At 46.5% G+C, this 12,020-nt stretch overlaps 1 protein-coding gene across 4 annotated transcripts in view; it reads left to right on the forward strand.

The window, feature by feature from the left end:
• Positions 1-3,076: 3,076 nt before the first annotated feature.
• Positions 3,077-12,020, forward strand: part of TBL1X (transducin beta like 1 X-linked) — a 191,119-nt gene continuing 182,175 nt past the window's right edge. For all 4 annotated transcript variants that reach the window (XM_057419448.1, XM_057419452.1, XM_057419449.1 and 1 more), the window contains exon 1: positions 3,077-3,511. The gene's annotated coding sequence lies outside the window, so the exon portion shown is untranslated. The remainder of the gene's footprint in view (positions 3,512-12,020) is intronic.

Genomic DNA, 12,020 nt, shown 5'->3' on the forward strand with positions numbered 1-12,020 from the left:
AGGCAGGCAGCCACAGTCCTTCCTTTGGACTTGCCCTCCTCTGCTTGTCCTGCTTGCCGTACTGGTAACAGGCAGCAGTTGTGCCCAGCTGATAAAGAGTGGAAGTCACTTCACTGAGCCTGTATGAGGGCACAGTTTGATCTCCCTGCTGTCACGGTACCTTCAGTGCCCCATCACCCTGCCTGTCCTTATCCACCGCTGCCTCCCCACCTGCTCAGCAGAGGAATGCATGTGACTGGGCTCTGGCCACCTGGGACAAGCTGTCCTGATGGCTTCTGAGCTGGAGGTTCGGCTGCTGTGGTAGGCACATGGCCAGAGCATCCCAGCAGCTCCTCAGCAGTGAAGAACCAAACACACAGCTTGATTACAAGGAAGACTTGTAATGCTTCCTCCTCCTCAGCAGAGCCTGCTGCTTGGGATGTCCTCGTGGCCCTCACCTCCCTCTTGTGCTGCTGCCATGCCACTGGTTGCGTTTAGCTGGTCTAGCCGGGCTGAGCAGTGAGAACTGGGCCTGACGGAGGGGTGAGAGCTTCACTGCTCCCTGCAGAATGCAGAAGGATTGGGAGTGGGCCCAGCCTCCTTGCTGGGCAATCAAGTTTCCAAAGCTACCCAAGGCTTGACCTATGGCCATTTTGTGATGAGGTTGTCTGTAAGCCCACCAGACTGTAAAAGCAACTAAACAGACAAACAAAAGCTGGGCTGCATCAAAAGGAATGTGACCAGCAGGTCGAGGGAGGTGATTCTCCTGCTCTGCTCTGCTGTTCTGAGACTACACCTGGAGTCCTGTGTCCAGCTCTGGGGCTCCCAACATGGGAAGGACAAGGAGCTGTTGGAGTGAGTCCAGAGGAGGGCCATGAAGATCATAGGAGGGCTGTATAACCTCTTTATAACATCTCTGGGCACAGGTTGCCCAGAGAAGCTGTGGCTGCTCCATCCCTGGCAATGTCTGGACTGGGGGGGGGGGGGTGGGGTGGGGTGTGTGTTCCTGCCCATGGCAGGGGGTTAGAACTGGATAATCTTTTTAAATCTTCCAACCCAACTCACTCTGTGATTCTGTGATTCTATGAAATAGCACAGGAACTAGAAACTGAATGCCATCTCGCCATACATCTGGAGGGGTTTGTTGTTTGTTTACATTGCTGAGTAATAAAAATCTAATGTAGGTTTTGCTTTTGGAAAAAACAAAACAAAACAAAAAAACCCCAAACAAAACAAAACGCCAGTCCAATGGGAGCTTGTTTCAAACAGGAGACATTTGTATGGATGCTTGCTGAAGTGCTGATGGCCTCACACTGCAATTGCTGGGCTCTGAATCTGAAAATGGATCACATCAGCCGTAACAACATTTTCCAGTATTTTGAGAGTTCTCATTTCAACACATACATGAACATATGTAGCAACGATCTTTGTTATGCTGCCTTGGATAACATATTTTTCCATAAGAACTCCGGGTGACAGCACATACATAGGCTTTGGGCTAAATGTATAAGGAGCATGAAATTTCCCTTAATGACAAAATAAGATGAAAAAGGAGAAAGTGGAAAGGTCATTGGGAAGAAACAAATAAACAAAACAAAGCAATAATAAATCTCACTTTCAGGGCCAAATGAGGCTTGCTGTCACCAGGATCATAGAATGGCTTGGGTTGGAAGGGACCTTAAAGATTTAGCTCCATCCCCCCTGCCATGGGTAGGGACACCTTCCACTAGACCAGGATGCTCCAAGCCCCATCCAGCCTGGCCTCGGGTGAGCCCACGAGGGCAGACACGCAGAAAAACATTGATAATCTTATTATTTCCATAACACTAGCCATGAGGCCGGGGGGACCGAGGGCCACAAAAAATCTCGGTAGCCCCTTGTGACTGACGGGACCCCACTCCGGCTTTGGGAGCCGAGATGGGCAGAGCCGGGTGCTGGATGGTGCACGGGATCCGTTCGCGCCGCGGCGCTGGTTTTGGGGTGCGCAGCTACTCGTCGCGGCACGGTAGCGGCTTGTCGCGGCGGGGCACTGCGGAGCGCGGTAATGATGTCAACTTGTTATTTACTTTCCAACCCCGAATGACTGAGCAGGGCGAAAGGAGAATCAATCAGCCGCCGGGTGACCCGCCAGGCGGAAAAAACAGGGGAGCACGGTGCCGGCCGCGGAGGGGGAGGGGAAGCACATGGAGCCGGGGCGCGTTGCATCATCCGCCTGGGGGTGGGGGAGGGGACACGCGGGACTGGGGCACGCGTGGGGCAGCACGGGCGGGATGGAGGCCCGACAGCAGCAGCGTTTCTGCTCCGGTGGTGCTGCCTTTCCGGCCATAAGCAATAATGTCTGTTTCTGCTGATTCACCGCCGTGGAAGCCGCGCCCGCCGCCCCCATTTACCCCGGTGATGGGGGGAGAGCGGCGGTGGGGCAGAGCCCCCCTTAGGGCCGCTCCGGTGTGCCTCACCGCCGGGCTCCGGTGGAGCGGAGCGTGGGTCAGCACAGGCTGCCCGCTCCGGTGTGCGAGGCGGAACGCCACTGGAGCTAATAGCGACGTGCTGGGCTTGTTTCGCCATCGAGGGCTCGGGCTATGCGCCCCCGTCCCCTCCTCCAGCCTGGAAGTTGGTAGTGACGATAGCAACAATAATAATAACGATGATAGTAACGATGGCACCAACCATAGGGGGGGCGCAGGGGGGAGCGTACGTGCGGTGGTGGGCAGCGCGTGTCCCCGGCCGCTCGAGGCGGCTCCGTTGCTGGGCTCACGCAAGGTTAACGGGGAGGGCGGAGGCTCCCCCGCGCGCGTTGCGGGGTGGGCGCGTGGTTTCTCGTGGGGTTAGGGGTGGTTGCGGGACACGTTAACGCACGACACTACCGGCAGCAGCGCGTGGAAGCGAGCGGCGCCAATCACCTGCGCGCTGCAACACCCCCCTCCGTACACACACACTCGAGGGGCGTTGGTGGCGCGGGGCACCCCCGTGCGGGACACAGGTTGGGGAGGGCGCGGCAGGTTCGCCCCGCACCCCGGCCCCGCTCGCCCCCTGTGTCTCTGCCTCCCTTCTTCCCTCCCTCTCCCGGCGGCGGCGGGGGTGTTTGTTGGCGGTGGTGGTGGTGGTGGTGGCGGCGGCGGCGGCGGGCCCCGGTCGCGGCCGGCTCCCCTCAGCGCCGCTCCCGCCGCCGCCGCGCACCCGCAGGGTCCCATCCAGCCAACCGCTCGGCCGCCCGCCGGCTGTAAAGCCGCGCGGAGCGGCAGCACCTCCCGACCCGCCATTCCACCCCAAAACTTTCCGTTTTCCCCTTCCCACTCTCCGGGACTTCCTTGTGCCGCCTGTGCGCGCGGAGGGGGAGGAGGAGGCGTGTGCGGCGGCGGCGGCGGCGAGGGGGGATTTACAGTCTCCTCGCAGGCTGGCCGGGACCCCGGGGGAAGAGGAGTTGCACCATGCGCGGCAAGTGAGGGGAAAGTCTCTGCCAGCGCCGCCCGCAGAAGTTGAGGCTTTCCCCCGCCGCCCGCGGGAGCTGTGCCTTTAACGCCCGCTGAGCGAGGTGAGTTTCCGAGGCGGATTATTCATCCCGGGGACCCTTTTTTTCCCCCCCTTCTCTTTTTTTTCCCTCTCTTACTCACGCCGAGGTGACAAACGTCCTTCCCCGGCAGTCCCCCGAGCTGAGCCCAGCCCGGGGCCGGGCCCCGCTGCCCCGTTCCCCCCCCCCCGCCCCAGCTCACCCTGGCCTGGGGGGGATGGGGTGGGACGGGGGGGTCGCTTAGCTGTTATGAGGAAGTTTTTTGGACCTGGGCGTTTTGGGGGGTGTTGGTGGTTGGTTTATTTTTTTGGGGGGTGGGGAGCCTTGGGCTGAGGCGATGTGTGTGGGGCTGTCGTCTCGGCGGCTGGTGTGCTTTCATCTGCCCCCGAGCACACCGCCCCCCCACCCCGGGTGGGGGCAGTTTCTGGAGCGGTTCCCTACTTCTGAGATAGTGTTCAAATGTGTTTTTTCTTAACACACACACACAAAAAAGGAGAACTGGTGGGGGTGGGGGTGGGAAATGCGAGGTATTCACGCTCAAGTGTGGAGTTTGCAGAGCACGGGTGGGGGAGGGGATCCCATTCATCGCCAGGGCTTGAATCAGCAGCGGGCGGAGGGGCCGGTCGCTCCGTACATCGAAGTTTACTTCCAAGTAGGTAAACAAGTTACACCCCCCCCTCGGCCCCCGCCTCCTGCCAGCACCCCCACCTCCCCCGGTGCAGTGTGCTGCTGCCCACCCGGGCCCCGGCACTGCGGGCTACTGGAGGGGCGGCGGTGCTGCCGGGGGAGCCCCGGGGCGGGGCGGGGGGGACGGACGACATGACACACACGGGTACTGGACGCTGTAGGCTGCAGACCTGTTGCACACCCGTTGCACGCCCGTTTGCTCGCTCCAGGCCGGAGTGGCCAGCGTCGGTGCGGTCTCCGCAGGGGAGGGGGCAGGCGGTGGGTGCAGCCACCCGCCGGGCGGGAAGCTGGTGGACACCTTTCTCGCTGCTGCTGTCATCCGGCAGAGCCTGTTCCCCATTTTGTGGTGCTGGTATAATCTCGGCGGTTGGTCTGATATTTCGGTGCGGTGCGCGGCTCAGCACTGGTGTGGTGTGATGTAAAGCGAATGACCCTTGACCTATTTAATTATATGTTGTTGGGTGCTCGAGGAGACATCCTGCACAGCACAAAAAGGGGAAAAAACACAAAGCCACACCCTAGAAGTTAGGCTTGCATATTAATTTCTCAAACTCGGTGTGTAGGCTGAATAAAGGCTTTCCTTTATGTTGTCTTAACATGTCTGTTGCTCTTCTCCACAAGGATTTGTACAGCGTTTTTCCTTTCTTGACGCACAAGTCTTAAAGTGTAGATGTGTGTGTGTTGGTGGGGGAGGGGAAGTGGTCTGTCTGGTGGAGCTCATTGAGTGTTTCACGGAAAAGGAAAATATTGCAGCATAATGTTGCAGAAAACTGAACTACTCCATTGAAAAGGGTGCTCCTCAAGCGATAATTTGGATAAAATGGAGTGTAAAATTAAAATTTCAAGACTGGTATTTTAGGTTAATAGTATAGAAATAAGCATATTGTGCCAGAGGGAAATCTGATTGTAGGTAATAAATACAAGGTCTTTGCTCATGACAAGTATGTTGTCACATCTTTCTTCCCTAGCCCATTTATTTGCGATCCTTTAACTGAGACTGCTGGAGTGGCACGTAGAAGATTTAACATAATATACCTTGCTTACCATGTGACTGCACATGCTGGGTTTGGGCCTCTTACTGTCCCATGGTTAGTGTACTGTCACATACAGACTCACTGGGCAGGTTTTGAAGTAAATACATTCATTCTGTGGTAGCAGATATTGGCAAGAGAATGGGATTGTCCTGGTGTGTTTCACTGTTGGTTTGCTTTTTGTTGTTGGTTAAAAATGTTACGCCTTTCTTGGGCTGCATGAGCAGAACTGCTGTAGTCCTCTCAGTTTAGCACCTTCAGTGAGTTAAGCAGCAACCAAGGTTAATTTCCCCCCCAAGATGAAGTAAGGCATTTGAGAAGCAAAAAGGATTAAAAAATACAGATTCATGTAAACACTGGCAACTGCATGACTGTCCAAGTCTCACAAGACCAAACAAAACCCTTTGAAGATAAGTTTTCATCAGAATACATCGCTTGCCCTTCCGTGCCCAGTGAAGTAAGGTAACTCCAATGTCCTCTGCCATGCTGCTGCGCTGAGTTGTGTGGTGAGTTGTTCAGCAGGTGGCAGGTAATCTCTGCAATAAGCATACTGGTGGAGCAAAAATACATTAAATCCTTCATGGGGAAGGGGGATGTGTCTGCGCCTGGAATTGTCAGGCTTTGGCTTTGCCAGTTTGCCCAGTTTTAGTCCTGTCATTAGTTTGCAGATCGGGTTTTCCCATTTCTGAGGACAGGGTCAGAAGTAGACCTGTTCTCCACTTGGTGTGCCTAACTAATTGCGCTGTGCCTCCTGGAAGAGCTTCCTGAACGGAGACTCCTCCGGCAGCAGCAGTCGTTAAAGGCCTGTGTCCCTGAGCTTGGAAGGAGCAGAGAATGTCCTTCGTTGCAGATGGGACATTGTTTCATGGTAGCTAAGTCAGCAGTGTGATATGCTTAGGATTTAGCGCTATGCTGAATTTGGCTCATTGTGGAGATGAGGCTGGAAAACCCATCCCAGGGCTTCAGCCTGGTAATTGCTGTAGATAGTGTGTGAGTGCGTGTCTTGGTGCCTTTAGCTCTGGCTGTTTTCTGTTGGCTACTGTTGGAGTCCAGTGTTAGAATTCATGCTACAGTTGGTGTTGAACTGCTGTTGTTTATATTTTAGTAGTGCCAAGGGGCCCCCTTGCAAATCAGGGATATCTGGGGGATGTTGTGGACAATGGTTCTTGCCCTGGTAAGGTTGTAATGCAGGTAAGTGAGGGAGACAAACAGCCAGGAGAGTAAATGGTGGAAAAAAAATGACTCGGGAACAGCAGCTGATTGTAGTGCCTTGTCTGTGGGACAGCAGTGTGACCTCAGCTGGTAGGAGAGATGAGAGTTGTTAACACCTGGCAGGGCTGCTGCCGATAAATTGCTGCTCTGTGCAAAGAGGGTGCTGGCGTCCCTTTGACTTCGTGATGTGTGGTCCGTATGCTGGGTCCTCTTTACTATTCCTCTTTTAATTTTTATCATTATTTCAGATTACATATACAAGCCTGCCTACAAAACAGTCAAGGTTTTGTAACTGTTGAGGGCAGATTCTTTTTTTTTTTTTTAATTTTTTTTTTCATTATCTTTAGTATGAGTTAAGATGGAAGTAATTTTGTAAACTCTTTCTCAGCTGCTAAATTAAACTCCATTCCCTCTTCCCCTCCCTCATCTTGCCTATTTTTAGTTAGGAGGAAATAGTTGACCTCTTTACAGCAAGAACCCAGACCCCCTGGGTGCCATTTATAGGTTTCTACCAAATGGCCTACTTGGACAAGTTGGTTGAAATTAAACAAAAACATTGGAACTACAGCTCTACATGGAATAGCAGCCTTCCTGTCAGTACAAAATCTGTCATTTTAATGGTACTGAAACAAACATCCAAAGGTGAAAAATGGGCTTTAGGTTTTCTTTGGTAGACAAGAGAATACTTTAAAGGCTGCTTTTTGTGACAGTTTGGTCATTAACATAATGGAATTTCTTTAAGAATGACTGACAGTGTTTTGTTTTACAAACACAACAAGTTCTCCAAAGTTAGGGCTGTGTAAAAGCTAGGGGGAAATCAAAGAAAGTTGCTCAGTCTCCTAAGAAAAGGTCATAATTTCTTATCCATTTTCCTCTTGCATAGAGATCATATCCTAGGTGGAGATTTATATCTTACAGTTACTAATGTTTAGTAATTCCATGGAAACACAAAATTTCTTCTGCTAGCTTAACTAAAAGCAAGATAAACTATGGATACATGGCTTTTCAAAGGTTAAGGAGCATGGGCATTTCGCATCACTCTTCTTGTGCTTATTTGTATTTAGTTTTAGTGATATTGATGCCTTAAAAATATTGGACCCTAGCAGCAGATACTGAATTTCCTCATTTGTTGAGTGTAGGGGTGTGCGTGCAATCTGTGTATTGCCTCTGTAATCCTCTGTCTAGATCCTAGCCACCACTCTCTTTCTTTACTCTATGTTACTAGTACGCCTTCAGGAGGAAAAGAGGCTTCAGTTAGGCATATCTGATGATTTAGCTTCCATTTTTATATTTTTTCTTATAATCTTGTTAACTTTACTCAATGAAAAGGGCGTCACAGTGTTTAACCTCATTTCTCAACCTTCTCTATTTGTAGCATAGACAATCAATGCATGTCTGCTTGTCCTGTTTAAATTAGAGTGCATGTAAAGATACATAATTTTATATGAAGTTACAACATGATTTTATGCCAAGAATCCTGTAGTACCCATGCAGTATGGCATCATGACAATAGTACTGTAGTAAGAAGAAGCAATTATTTTGAGATTTTAGCTAAGCACATTGCCTAAATGCAGTCTGGCTTGGGTGTTGGGTCTTACTCATTTGCTGTGAGAAGTTACTCAGTGCATTAAACACGTGGACAAAACAGTGCTTCTTGATGCTTAGGTGACACGACTTGTGGCCTGTTTATGAACAGACGAGTAGCACTAATAACGTGTAATAACTGTATATGTATACACTCATCAAAATACTTCTGTCCGATTAAGTGCTGAGTTTTATTGACTTTGCCATTGGAGGGTGAAACAAGGCTTTTTAAAAAGCGGTGTTCTTCATTAATATGTAACGGTTGCTCTATACATCACTCTACCATTCAAAACATGATTGCATTTACTGACCTAAATTTCATTTAAGCTCCTAGTTCTTAGTTACAGGTTAACCTCTTACTACTATGTAGTGGGTTTAGAATGTGTTTTGTTACATAAAGCCATAATTTCGTAAGGTGGAAAGATGTGGTAACAACAAATGTGATTTTATTTTTTCCTATTGAAACACAACTTTCCCATAACTGCAGTAAGTTATAGATAAAGAAGCAATGTTTTTTGCTTAGGCATTAAAAATACTTAGAAAATATCCTTTGACATTATGTTCAAAAAAACAAAGGGGATTTTCTTTTGGTGGATAGATTCAGTTTGTCATTCTGCAGAATAATATGTTTGTTGTGCTCCTTTTTGAAGGCAGCAAGCTGCACTGGATATTCGACTTTTTCTTCCGCTATATTATGCTGTTTAGCACTATCAGCTCTTCATTAATCCTTTACTATTAAATGGAAAACCCTGCAGAATATTCTCTGTAGTTCAAGAGAGAAGCCAACTATTTATGATTTATATTTCTGAACAGAATAATCATGTTACAGTAGCACCGCTGAAAGGAAGCTGTTGCACTGTTAGGATTAGCATGTATACAGCTGTTGTTGTTTTGTGCTTAGAAATATCCACTGATGAGTTTGTGCTGATTTCAACACAACCCTGTAGCCTACAGCAAAATAATCGCAAGAATGTTCTTCCAAAAGAATTGACCTTCACAGCGTACTGTTAATATATACATGAGATTTTCATAAGGTGAAGTAAAAATACGGATTTTTTTTTTTTTTTTTTTTTCCCCCCGAAGTCCATGTATGTTGGTAATCCATGTTGGATTATATGATTGAGTGCCATTTAGCAGCTAGGAGTTGCTTGTTGTCTATGCCAGTAGGTTTAGTCTAGTTGCTGCTGGCAGAGGGTATGTGTGTATCCAGAGACCCATTAGTATTAAGACTTCTGTTAGCGCATAGTCTCAGGTGGGATTGTTGACCAGCAATTAATTTCACAAATATTAATTGTTTAAAATGAGCTATACAAATTGGCCTGTCTGTGTATGTGTGCATGTATGTATATGTACATAGACAGCCTTAAGGTCATCTGATGAGTAGCTTTGGAGGAATAAAAGGAGTTGCCTTGAGGTTGGAGAATGGAGCTGGATGCAGTGGATAGGCTCTGAAACCCTGAACTGGGATATGCTCAGGCTTCAAGTTCTAGTTACCAACACCTGAAGTGGTGCAGAGCCAGTGAAATGGATGTAGGACTGGGCCAGGCCGGATGTCAGGTTTTGGGAGAAAGTGAGGTGCAGCACCCTTTAATTATGTGCTTGCTGAAATGAGGCAAAGTCAGGAGAGGATACTATGCATCTGACTGAGCAGGAGGCGACAGCTGGGGTACCATTTGTAGCTGAGGGATGCATTCAAACTTCAGAGTTGTAATATCTTCAGTTTTTTTATCTCTTTTCTGTTGTTTTTTTTTTTTTTCCTTCTTTCTTATTTTATTCTGTTTGGTTTTTAGTTGCTCTTAGAGGTAAAATCTCAACCCTGATCTCAACAGAGAGATTGAGGCAAAATTACCTCTTCCCTACCATTCTCCATAGTGAGGGTAGAGCTTTGCTGACAGGGTAAGACAGAGAATCCAAGCACAGTGCCTGTTCATATTGTGGGGGATTAGTTTCCAACGATACCTATCTGGTCCTTTTTGCAGTCACAAAACAAACTTAACTCTTCTCATGCCCATTTACATGCACGCATGAGTTAGACTTCTAGGAATAAATTCGGTTACAGAATTGATTGAAATTTACGAAATCTTTTCTGATTTTTTTTTTTTTCAGGAGTTATTGTTAATGCTTCCAGTTGCATGTGTTCAGCTCTCTTTCACTGTAGCTTAACTTTGCTATTTTTTTTTTAATGAGGTTTGTCCTTTTAATGTAAGAGCTCTTGTAGTTCTATGTAGTTAATACAGTTTACTTTTTAATTTATTGACTTTAAAATAATGTAATCTGGAAAGCACAGATAAAAGGCAGGCTTGAGGATTATGCTAATGAGGAACACTTCTTGCTTCCTATCCAAGTTCTCAAAAATGAAAGTAAAGAACAGGAGCATGTATATCTTTAATAGCATTTTATGGTGTTCACAAGGCAGATTTTGTGTCTTTCTGTGAAAGCTACTCAAGGTTTCTTCATTTCCATTTTGACTGTTTACTGCTTTTTGTGTTGATGGTCTTATAAATTAGCATTGTTAATAAGTTGTATTTGTAGGAATCTGGTTTGATATTTAAAAATCCCAAATGCTTGGCTCTGATACTTTTGCTTGTCTCCATAAGTATCTTACATAACCAGTTAATTTAAATGAGCCAATTAGTTTAAAACTAGTGCATGACAGTGTATCATAAAAATTCATCCAGCTTCTTTCTCTCAGGATTTTATGTGCTTGGAAAAAAACATAAGTTGAAAGAATGGCCCTAAATGTGATATTAGAGTGGAAGGAAAGAACCTATTTATTACACACAGCACAAATTTACTAACACATTACCATAATGGTTGCTTTCGCTGCTGATGAATGAAATCAACTTTTCTGGGGGACCACCATCGTGTTTTTACTACCTAGTCTGGTAATGCTGGGTAGAGGTTAGGGAAAAAACAAAAATGAGCTGTTCCTGATGGGCAGTTTACAAGGAGGAGGAAGGAGAGTGGGGAGTAGGTTATCTCAGAAGTTTTATCCTGCGGACCATCAAGTAGTCAATGAATTGTTTTTAGGAATTTTCTGAACTTATTTTTTTGTCTTGGCTAAAATGATACACATTCAAAACACTGATTCCTATGCATTTCTTCAGTGTCATGATGGTAGTGTATGTGGTATGTGGGTATTTCCTAATACGTTAATAGTGTTTTGTGTTTACAACAATGGCATTTTGTGTCTTTTTTCTAATTTTTTTTTATGTTTGTATGCATATGTGCTCACTGCTGGATTGAATGTTGTATTTTAAATTTTGCTTTAGGTCAACAAGAAATTCTTCATTGTATCTTTTACATTAGCAGCAGCATATATTTTGGTTTAAAAATACACTTGAAACATGGAAGGGTTGTGTGTTCTCTAATGGCAACATGTTAAATGCAATTATACATTGTCAATTTGATCATATTTGGTGAATGGTGGCTTTGTAAATAAGGTCTGTTGTGCATAGCAGATGTTTGTGTATATGGAGTCCAGTGTGAAAGAGATTTAAATGCCTCTTACCAAAAATATAGTGACCTGTATCCTGTACATATTTAAAAAGTGTTCAGATAATTACAGTCAATACTTTTGTAGTTGTTTGTTCCTATATTTATATTGCCATGAGATTATTTTAAAATAAAACAGTTTTCCTTTGAATTTTTGAGTATTTATCTATTAAAAGAAAAAAATCTGTTCCTTAGCATGTTTACCAGGCAATTGATAGGGCACTCCTTTCCACAGCCAGATAAATCATTTACGTTCTGCTTATAGTGGAATGTAAATGATTTATCTGGATACCATCCTACAGAACTACTATGAAGATTTTATTAATGACTAGTTTTGAAGAATTTTAAAGGGAGAAGCACATTCTCCATTTATTTTGTTGCTAGTTCATTAAAAAGTGTGAATGTAAAATTCTGTTTATTCAAGTCTAATTCCATTTTCTATCAGATTATAAATTAGGATAGCAAAGTATCAAAAGAAAATGAAGAAATAAAGTTTGGAGTTAGAAATAATTATTGTTCTAGTT

The sequence above is a fragment of the Pezoporus wallicus genome, unplaced genomic scaffold, assembly GCF_028554395.1.
Source record: "Pezoporus wallicus isolate ANWC-B61680 ecotype Strahan unplaced genomic scaffold, APGP_CSIRO_Pwel_v1 contig_5767, whole genome shotgun sequence".
Classification (NCBI taxonomy): Eukaryota; Metazoa; Chordata; class Aves; order Psittaciformes; family Psittacidae; genus Pezoporus; species Pezoporus wallicus.